This window comes from Hyla sarda, chromosome 11 (genome assembly GCF_029499605.1).
Source record: "Hyla sarda isolate aHylSar1 chromosome 11, aHylSar1.hap1, whole genome shotgun sequence".
Lineage (NCBI taxonomy): Eukaryota > Metazoa > Chordata > Amphibia > Anura > Hylidae > Hyla > Hyla sarda.
In genome coordinates, this window is record NC_079199.1 from 87,924,571 (window position 1) to 87,935,579 (window position 11,009).

General features: G+C 42.6%; 1 non-coding gene across 1 annotated transcript; it reads right to left on the minus strand.

Moving 5' to 3' along the window:
* Positions 1-525: 525 nt before the first annotated feature.
* On the minus strand, positions 526-716 carry LOC130296136 (U2 spliceosomal RNA). The gene has a single exon (XR_008849128.1). It is a non-coding gene; the product is annotated as a U2 spliceosomal RNA (small nuclear RNA).
* Positions 717-11,009: the final 10,293 nt, after the last annotated feature.

Consider the following 11,009-nt stretch of genomic DNA (forward strand, 5'->3'; position numbering starts at 1 on the left):
TAGCAGATCGACTCCTGCCAAATGGGGATATGTCACAGAGGTAAAAAAAAAAAACAAGCCGGGGTTCCTGAACTTGCATGAAGCAGAATGTTAAAATCAAATAGTAATTTATTCCAATGCCAGGAAAAAACAGACGCGTTTCGGAGCTTGAACGGCTCCTTTTTCAATGTTAAAGCCACACAAGCCAATTTTAACATTGAAAAAGGAGCCGTTCAAGCTCCGAAACACATCTGTTTTATCCTGGCATTGGAATAAATGACTATTTGATTTTAACATTCTACTTCATGCAAGTTCCTTCGCACGGATTGCGCCGAGGAACCCCGGCTTGTTTTTTTTTTTACCTCTGTGACATTGGCTGTAAGGAGTAACGGCACATTGTTGCGCTTCGATTCTCTGTTTCTCTTTTTTCATATTTGAACGTACCATGTAGAGGAATGGAAAAAGGCTAAGTTATAGCCGAAACTGGTAACCAATAAAAGACCACAGCCTTCCTACACATATTGGAGTCTGCTGCTTTTTTTTTTTTTTTGGTGCACTGTACCCAAAGATACTGCCATATCGGGTCAATGCATAGGGCGACGGAAGCAAGCTTCGAAATCGGCCCCCGTTCTCAAAAATCCATTTAATATATGGTCCCCAGATAGGGGACGTATCAGATATTAAACTGATAAGAACAGATACTACACTTGATCTTAGCCAAAAGGCCGAGAAGCGATGAGTCTGCTGCTTTTATGCTGTGACCTGCACGATTTGGACCTGAAACGCGTCAGTCGTTCCTTACCTGTACTGTGACTCCTGTCAAACAAATAAAGCAAGCTTTAAGTGCATCACCAGTGCTGGACATCTTTTCTTCTTTGGATTATTTCTGTGAAGCCGGGGCAGGACCGGCGGGTCTGATTGCGCAGATGTGCATCGCAGGTCGTTGGTGCAGAGCAGACCGCTTCACTTCTTTGCAGTGCACGATTTGGATGGTGTAATATTCTATGTATGGCATCGCCAAATGTAATAAAATCTGCCCCACTGACACAATGTTCCTGCCTTTTAAATGTTTGCTTTCAGATCCTTTAAAGTGGCAGAATAAAAGGATAACGCTTACCACTACTTAAAGGAGTACTCTGGTGGAAAACTATTTTTTTCTTCTTTTAAATCAACTGGTGCCAGAAAGTTAAACAGATTTGTAAATTACTTCTATTAAAAAATCTTAATCCTTCCAGTACTTATTAGCTGCTGAATACTACAGAGGAAATTCTTTTCTTTTTGGAACACAGAGCTCTCTGCTGACATCATGACCACAGTGCTCTCTGCTGACATCTCTGTCCATTTTAGGAACTGTCCAGAGCAGCATATATTTACTATGGGCATTTTCTCCTACTCTGGACAGTTCTTAAAATGGACAGAGATGTCAGCAGAGAGCACTGTGCTTGTGATGTCAGCAGAGAGCACTGTGTTCCAAAAAGAAAATAATTTCCTCTGTAGTATTCAGCAGCTAATAAGTACTGGGAGGATTAAGATTTTTTTAATAGAAGTAATTTACAAATCTGTTTAACTTTCTGACACCAGATGATTAAAAAAATTAATAAATAAATAAAAGTTTTCCACCGGAGTACCCCTTTAATGATTTCAAACAAATATGAGTTTGACTCTTTCTACAATGTTCCCTATTGGATTTTCTATTAGGGCACATGAACTTCAGGTTTGACAATATCAAGGTCTTAAGATGTTTCCTACTTTGGAGTACAGGAATAAAGGAAGAAGCAAATGTCATGAAAGGTAGACTTACCTTTATCAACGGCTTATTTAGGAGACCTTACAGGTGACTCAATGCATTTGTCATTATCCTAAGCTTAAAGGGGTATTCCGCCCCTAGACATTTTATCCCCTATCCAAAGGATAGGGGATAAGATGTCAGTACGCCGCAGTCCCGCTGCTGGGGACCCCCGGGATCCCCCCTGCGCACCGCGCTATCATTACAGCACAGAGCAAGTTCACTCTGCACGTAATGATGGGCGGTACAGGGGCCGGAGCATCGTTACGTCACGGCTCCACCCCTCGTGATGTCACGGCCCGCCCCTTTCAATACAAGTCTATGGGAGGTGGCGTGACGGTCGTCACGACCCTCCCATAGACTTGCATTAAGGGGACGGGCCGTGATGTCACGAGGGGCGGAGCCATGACGTCTCGCTGCTCCGTCCCCCGTATCGCTCGTCATTACGCACAGAGCGAACTCGCTCTGTGCTGTAATGATAGAGCGGTGCCGCAGCGGGGATCCCGGGGGTCCCCAGCAGCGGGACCGCGGCGATCTGACATTTTATAACCTATCCTTTGGATAGAGGATAAAATGTCTAGGGGCGGAATATCCCTTTAAAAGTTTTTTGAGTCAAAAAGTAGGCATGGGAACAGTTATCAGGATAACTTAGAAAAGAGAGAGCTATATAAAATATATTATTGGTTCCCCACCCTTGAACAGGACACTCTTGAACAGGACATAGCTTCCCTGTAAGTCAATGCTTAAAGGGGTATTCCTACCAAAAACATTTTATCCCCTATCCAATGGATAGGGGATAAGATGTCTGATCGTAGGGGGCCCGCTGCTGAGACCCCCCGCGATCTCCCTGCAGCACCCACATTCTTTGCGGGAACGGCTTCTCTAGTTTCGGAAACCTCTGGGGGATGTGATGTCATGCCTTGCCCCCTCCATTCATGTCTATGGGAGGGGGAGTGATGGCCGTAAATTGGGGACTTAATGTGGATTTGAGCTTCTTTGCTCATTATCAAAACTTCCTATACCTGTGCTGGAATGTCTTCTCTTCCGTATTTTACCATGTCCTGTTGTATCACCCTTCTCTCCCCCCCCCCCCCCCCCTCTTTCATCCTTCTCTATGTATTCTATGGTCCTATAGCTGGCCAATTTATAGCCTAACTTAGTGTGAACTCTCCACATCTGTTGTTTTAACCCAAGTATACTTTGTGAGATGTAACCTGTGTGTTTTCTTCTATGTGCTCAGAAATGCTTTTGACTTGATAAAATATTGTTAGTCCAATAAAAAGGTTTTACAAGATTCTGCAACATTCTATGATTTCGCATCCTCATCACTGAACTAATACGGCTACTCCAAACTACTGTGATATTTTTGTTATAAAGTTCTCAATCTGGACCCATTCTGGCGAACCATTAACCCCTTAAGGACCAAGGACGTACCGGTACGTCCTTGGTCCTGCTCTCCTGATATAACGCGGGGTTACACAGTAACCCCGCGTCATATCACGGCGGGCCCGGCGTCATAGTGAAGCCGGGACCCGCCTCTAATAGCGCGCAGCGCCGTTCGCGGCGCCGCGCGCTATTAACCCTTTAGCCGCGCGCTCAGAGCTGAGCCGCGCGGCTAAAAGTGAAAGTGAAAGCTCCCGGCTAATCGCGGCATCCCGAACAGCTTACAGGACAGCGGGAGGGCCCCTACCTGCCTCCTCGCTGTCCGATCGCCGAATGACTGCTCAGTGCCTGAGATCCAGGCATGAGCAGTCATGCGGCAGAATCGTTGATCACTGGTTTCTTATGAGAAACCAGTGATCAATGATGAAGATCAGTGTGTGCAGTGTTATAGGTCCCTATGGGATAACAATGATCAGTGTGTGCAGTGTTATAGGTCCCTATGGGGGCTATAACACTGCAAAAAAAAAGTGAAAAAAAAAGTGAATAAAGATAATTTAACTCCTCCCCTATTAAAAGTTTGAATCACCCCCCTTTTCCAATAAAAAAAAACACAGTGTAAATAAAAATAAAAATAAACATATATGGTATCACCGCGTGCGGAAATGTCCGAATTATAAAAATATATCATTAATTAAACCGCTCGGTCAATGGCGTGCGCGCAAAAAAATTCCAAAGTCCAAAATAGTGCATTTTTGGTCACTTTTTATATAATTTAAAAATGAATAAAAAGCGATCAATAAGTCCTATCAACTTCAGATCACGGCGCAAAAAATGAGCCCTCATACCGCCCCATACACGAAAAAATAAAAAAGTTATAGGGGTCAGAAGATGACAATTTTAAACGTATTAATTTTCCTGCATGCAGTTATGATTTTTTCCAGAAGTCCGACAAAATCAAACCTATAGAAGTAGGGAATCATTTTAATCGTATGGACCTACAGAATAAATATCAGGTGTCATTTTTACCAAAAAATTTACTACGTAGAAACGGAAGCCCCCAAAACAGCGTTTTTTTTTTTTCAATTTTGTCGCACAATGATTTTTTTTCCCGTTTCACCGTAGATTTTTGGGCAAAATGACTGATGTCATTACAAAGTAGAATTGGTGGCGCAAAAAATAAGCCATCATATGGATTTTTAGGTGCAAAATTGAAAGAGTTATGATTTTTTAAAGGCAAGGAGCAAAAAACGAAAATGCAAAAACGGAAAAAAACCCCGGTCCTTAAGGGGTTAATGGTCAAATTTCCTCCGTAGAAGAATGTGTATTGCCCACACCCAGATTATCCCGTTACGCGGAGGCGAGGACCATGCTGGGGGGTCCGTAGAAGAATGTGTATTGCCCACACCCAGATTATCCAGATACGCGGAGGCGAGGACCATGCTGGGGGGTCCGTAGAAGAATGCGTATTGCCCACACCCAGATTATCCAGTTACGCGGAGGCGAGGACCATGCTGGGGGGTCCGTAGAAGAATGTGTATTGCCCACACCCAGATTATCCCGTTACGCGGAGGCGAGGACCATGCTGGGGGGTCCGTAGAAGAATGTGTATTGCCCACACCCAGATTATCCCGTTACGCGGAGGCGAGGACCATGCTGGGGGGTCCGTAGAAGAATGTGTATTACCCACACCCAGATTATCCAGTTACGCGGAGGCGAGGACCATGCTGGGGGGTCCGTAGAAGAATGCGTATTGCCCACACCCAGATTATCCAGTTACGCGGAGGCGAGGACCATGCTGGGGGGTCCGTAGAAGAATGTGTATTGCCCACACCCAGATTATCCAGTTACGCGGAGGCGAGGACCATGCTGGGGGGTCCGTAGAAGAATGTGTATTGCCCACACCCAGATTATCCCGTTACGCGGAGGCGAGGACCATGCTGGGGGGTCCGTAGAAGAATGTGTATTGCCCACACCCAGATTATCCCATTACGCGGAGGCGAGGACCATGCTGGGGGGTCCGTAGAAGAATGTGTATTGCCCACACCCAGATTATCCAGTTACGCGGAGGCGAGGACCATGCTGGGGGGTCCGTAGAAGAATGCCTATTGCCCACACCCAGATTATCCCGTTACGCGGAGGCGAGGACCATGCTGGCTGAGATGTTCCTCAGAATTCATACAACCATGACTGTAGATAATGTGATTTCTCCTGCACGCGTCTCCTTCACTGACTATACACTGAATCACCAGCTCGTGTTTGCATGTCCCAGTCCATGTGCAGCTATAATCTCTTCTAGCATTGCTTGCATGTTAGCTGTATTATATTCCTCACCTTTAGTCTCTGATATCTGTCTACATATTTACTAGCGCAAAGCATTAGGTGGATTTCTAGACGTTATCTCTTGTTTCTTCTAGACTCAAGAAGAACAAGTCTCAAGGATCATGATACTATAGACTGATCACTAAGGAAAGGGGAAAACAGCATTGACATAAAAATAACACCAAACATAGCGTACATAACAACTGGTAGAACAGCCTCTGGGCCCAGTCATCTTCAGGACTACTGTTACTATTATACAGTGATCCCTCAACTTACAATGGCCTCAACATACAATAGTTTCAACATACAATGGTCTTTTCTGGACCATCGTAACTTGAAACCAGACTCAACATACAATGCTACGGACAGTCCAGATCTGTGAAACGTGTCACAACTGGAGGAACTGACCAATCAGAATGGGCATTCACTGGTAAATCACCTGTATTACTGAAGCGTATGCACTGACTGGTGTCTGGTAGCGCCCCCTACAGTACAGGGAACTAGGGAACCAGGGAACTACAAGTTCTGTACTACTCCTTACCTGTGCGCGGTTTAGCTGCTCCTTTGGACACCAAGTAAGGGCGGCTCCATTTGGGACCCTGTGTGTACTGTATAGGACCCTGAAGAAGCTCCTGTCCCCTACATAAACCATTGTTTCCCAACCAGGGTGCCTCCAACTGTTGCAAAACTACAACTCCCAGCATGCCCGGACAGCAAACGGCTGTCCGGGCATGCTGGGAGTTGTAGTTTTGCAACAGCTGGAGGCACCTTGTTTGGGAAACACTGACCTAGACAGTGATTTACAGCTCCCAGCAGATCTTTCTTACTTTTATATGTAAGGATTTGCTTCATCTGTATCAGTTATCTACTTATTTTTGTTTAATCCTCACTTTTTCCTATTTTTGGATTACATTTTGGGGCTTAAGAACAAATTACCAGGTTTCCATAGAGTTATGGTCTCAACATACAATGGTTTCAACATACAATGGTCGTCCTGGAACCAATTAATATTGTAACTTGAGGGACCACTGTACTTCAAGCACTGTATCTTGGTGTTTCTAAAGAATATGGCAACGGTTCCTCGTGGGTGTTACCCCAATGATAGGAGGCAGCGAATGAGATGAACCCCTGTGTTAACAGTGGCATAACTTATGCTTACAGATCACAATCTAAACTCTTCAACATGCCCCCCACCTGTTATGTGTTATTTAGAATGTCAGGGGTCTGTATTTTTTTTTGAATTATTTAGAATGTCAGGGGTCTGTATTTTTTTTAGAATTATTTAGAATGTCAGGGGGTCTGTATTTTTTTTAGAATTATTTAGAATGTCAGGGGTCTGTATTTTTTTTTTAGAATTATTTAGAATGTCAGGGGTCTGTATTTTTTTAGAATTATTTAGAATGTCAGGGATCTGTATTTTTTTAGAATTATTTAGAATGTCAGGGGTCTGTATTTTTTTAGAATTATTTAGAATGTCAGGGGTCTGTATTATTTTTACAATTATTTAGAATGTCAGGGGTCTGTATTTTTTTTGAATTATTTAGAATGTCAGGGGTCTGTATTTTTTAGAATTATTTAGAATGTCAGGGGTCTGTATTTTTTTTTAGAATCAATTAGAATGTCAGGGGGTCTGTATTTTTTTTAGAATTATTTAGAATGTCAGGGGTCTGTATTTTTTTTTAGAATTATTTAGAATGTCAGGGGTCTGTATTTTTTTTAGTATTATTTAGAATGTCAGAGGTCTGTATTTTTTAGAATTATTTAGAATGTCAGGGGTCTGTATTTTTTTTAGAATTATTTAGAATGTCAGGGGTCTGTATTTTTTTAGAATTATTTAGAATGTCAGGGGTCTGTATTTTTTTAGAATTATTTAGAATGTCAGGGGTCTGTATTTTTTTAGAATTATTTAGAATGTCAGGGGTCTGTATTTTTTTTAGAATTATTTAGAATGCCAGAGGTCTGTATTTTTTTTAGAATTATTTAGAATGTCAGGGGTCTGTATTTTTTTTAGAATTATTTAGAATGCCAGAGGTCTGTATTTTTTTTAGAATTATTTAGAATGCCAGGGGGTCTATATTTTCTATCGGGCACCCATGGGCCTGTGCCTAGGGCAGCAGTGTTGAGGGGAGCAACACTTTAGTCCTGCCACCATTCTTTGGCTTGGAATTTTTTTTTTTTATTTCACTCTGATTGAATCAACACGGGTCAAAACTATTGCAAAATGTCCCCAGGTGCTTATTATGCGGACTTATGATTGATTTCCCTTCGTTCTGTATATGGGGGAGGGATCCATGGTCAAACTCTGACAAAATTTGCATGTAATGCATTTTTTGTAATGCAACTTAACTTTTACTGTGTATTTGTGACAGATCTGCAGGAAAAAAATCTAACATTTGCCGAAGGGTATATTCAAGGCCCTAGGGCAACACAAGTTGTAAATACGGCCCTGTACATATTAGAAAATAATAGACATACTAACATACCGAAACTTTAGATTTCATGAAGTTGAAACATAACAAAATAAACAAGAAATGAGCTTCAGGAAGTTTTTACGGCCTCAGGAATTTAAACTTTGTGTAGACCTATGACATTCTTGGCACGGATTCAGTATCTCAGACATGTAAAATGTGTTTAGTTAGTTTGGAAATGGGACATGCTAATCACAACAGTGAGAAATGTACCATAGAAAACAACAAAAACGACGGCAAAAGACTGCACCGGCACCTCCATTCATGACAAAGGGGTGAAAAAAACGATCAGTGGTGGCCATAGAAAAAATAGGGCAACAAGACTGATGTTGGTAGACAAAATACAGTGGCATTCCTCAAATCGTTTGGTAAAATCTTTGAGGACTTTTATTCGGTGAGTGCCACTGAATTTTCTTTACGCACAACAGAGAGAAATGTGCGTGCTGGTGTCTTTCTCTATGTTCGGCAATGGGCAGAGCTGAGCACTTGCTTGCAAAATTTTATATGCTCTATTGCTCTACAATGTACGTGACAATCAATAGCAATAGTCGAAACCTTATAAAAAAAAAACAAGAAAAACGAGTCAAGGACAACAGACGTGAAATACTGCAGCATGCACATGAACTGCACCTATTCAAGTGATAGTGAAGGGTCACATGATCCCATCCACTGAAATTCTGCATCCAATGCAAATGTATATTATATTTCATACCCTGTACAAGCACATAAAATAAAAATTCTGCGCAGAATAGTGGCGCACTGCGGATTCTATAATCGAAAACATTTCTGACACTTGTGCATTTTTTGCATAAAAAAAAGAAAATAATTAGTGGATTAGCCCCACTGAATGGTGGATTTACTGACACATGTGAGCTAACCCTTTGGCCTGAAATTTGGATAGACTTAAAGGGGTACTCCACCCTTAGACATCTTATCCCCTATCCAAAGGATAGGGGATAAGATGTCTGATCTCGGGGGTCCCCATCATGACTCCGCCCCCGTATAACGTCACACCCGCCCCCTCAATGCAAGTCTATGGGAGGGGGCGTGACAGCTGTCACGCCCCCTCCCATAGACTTGCATTGAGGGGGCGGGTGTGACATCACACGGGGGCGGAGTCGTGACGTCACAATCTTACGTCCACGTGGTCGGGATGGTATTAGCCTGAGGGCCTCCAGCGGTTCCGGAAGCCGTTACAGGTGGGTGCCGCATGGTAGAATGCGGGGGTCCCCAGCGGCGGGACCCCCAAGATCAGACATCTTATCCCCTATCCTTTGTATGGGGGAGAATATGTCTAGGGGTGGAGTACCCCTTGAAATAATTTACTGCTAAAATTTATGTGTGATGTCCCAGTGCAGCAGTTGCAGCTACTACCCACTAGCGTTGTCAGGTGGCAGAGTTGGTACAGATTTGCTGGACAGGTGTATCTAAGGTACCAGAAAGGTTTAAAAAATGTCTTTGGTTCCTACTTTATATTTTTGTATACACTGAGGTAAGCACAGTGCAAAATGGTAATATTTTCACATGTACTGTATTCCATTGTACAGCTTAATGGGTATTCCAGGAAAAAAACTTTTTTTTTTATGTATCAACTGGCTCTAGAAAGTTAAACAGATTTGTAAATTACTTCTATTAAAAAAACCTTAATCATATCCATAATTATCAGCTGCTGAAGTTGAGTTGTTGTTTTCTGTCTGGCAACAGTGCTCTCTGCTGACATCTCTGCTTGTCTAGGGAACTGCACAGAGTAGAAGAGGTTTTCTATGGGGATTTGCTTCTAAACTGGGCGGTTCCTGAGACAGGTGGCATCAGAGAGCACTTAGACAGAAAAGAACCACTCAACTTCATCAGCTCATAAGTACTGAAAAGATTTAAGATTTTTTAATAGAAGTAATTTACAAATCTGTTTAACTTTCTGGAGCCAGTTGATATATATATATATATATATATATATATATATATATATATATATAAAAGTTTTTTCCTGGATAACCCCTTTAATGGTTTTTATGGTCACATGTCAGCTCCTGTAATTGCAGGAGATAGTCCCAAGCAGAGGTGGAACTCGTAGCTTCTGAACTCTGATGCAAAATCTGCAACAGGGCCCCATGTACCAATTTTAATACTGGTCTCTTATGCGGCAGATGTGCTTTGGGGCCTCCTCAGGCACCAGAGCTCGTCTGAGACTGCTAGCTCTGCTACCTCTGCACCCTTTATAGCTACACCCCTGGTCCCAAGGTTCTCTTCTGGGGAAAGAGGCTTTTGCTAAAGTCACATGTACCCAAAAGTTGCTGTCCTCTCTCCAGTCCCAATGTAAGGATAGATCTGTCAGCATTGTCATAGTCTCCAAGAAGAGATCGTTTTACAGAAAGGATGGAGCTGAACAAGGAACTTTCTGAGTTCCGTTGATCTATTTGAGGCCTACTCCCAAGTTAGGGAGGACTTCCTGCCTTTTACAGTGTTGTTTCACAGACTGCATCCTACACCAGTAAAGATCCTTGTCCAGTAGTTTTAGTAATTTGGAATTGAGAACTGAAGAGCTTGAAAATCTTAAAGGGATATTCTGGGAATTTTTTTTATTTGACTATGCTTCAGGGGCGGTAAAGTTAGTGTAGTTCATAATATAGTGTCTGCACCTGTGTGTGACGGTTTTCTCACAATTCTGTGATTTTCATCCCAATATTTATTTTTAACAGCATACAAAATGACTGCTGTCTCGGATTTTTTCCCAGCTTGCAATGCAGCTGATGACAGGGAGCCTGTCTGCTTCAATGGGTGGAGAGAGCAATCTGCAACTAATGCAACAGCTGCAGGCCCCCTGATTGAAAACCACAGGTCTGCAGCTCATTTATGTTTCAATGGGTGGGGTAGCTGATGTGTGGGAAGGAGGAAAATGGTATCATGGGATTTGTAGGCAAATAAGAAAACTGAAAACAGGAAATACAAGTTCACAGAAAGCTAGCCACAGTATTATGGTAATCTCAAACATAGCCATTTAGCCATTTAGGACAGATCCTTCCTAAGCATGTCCATTACTGTCTGCCAGGTACGTACTAAAATCACCTTATGCTGGA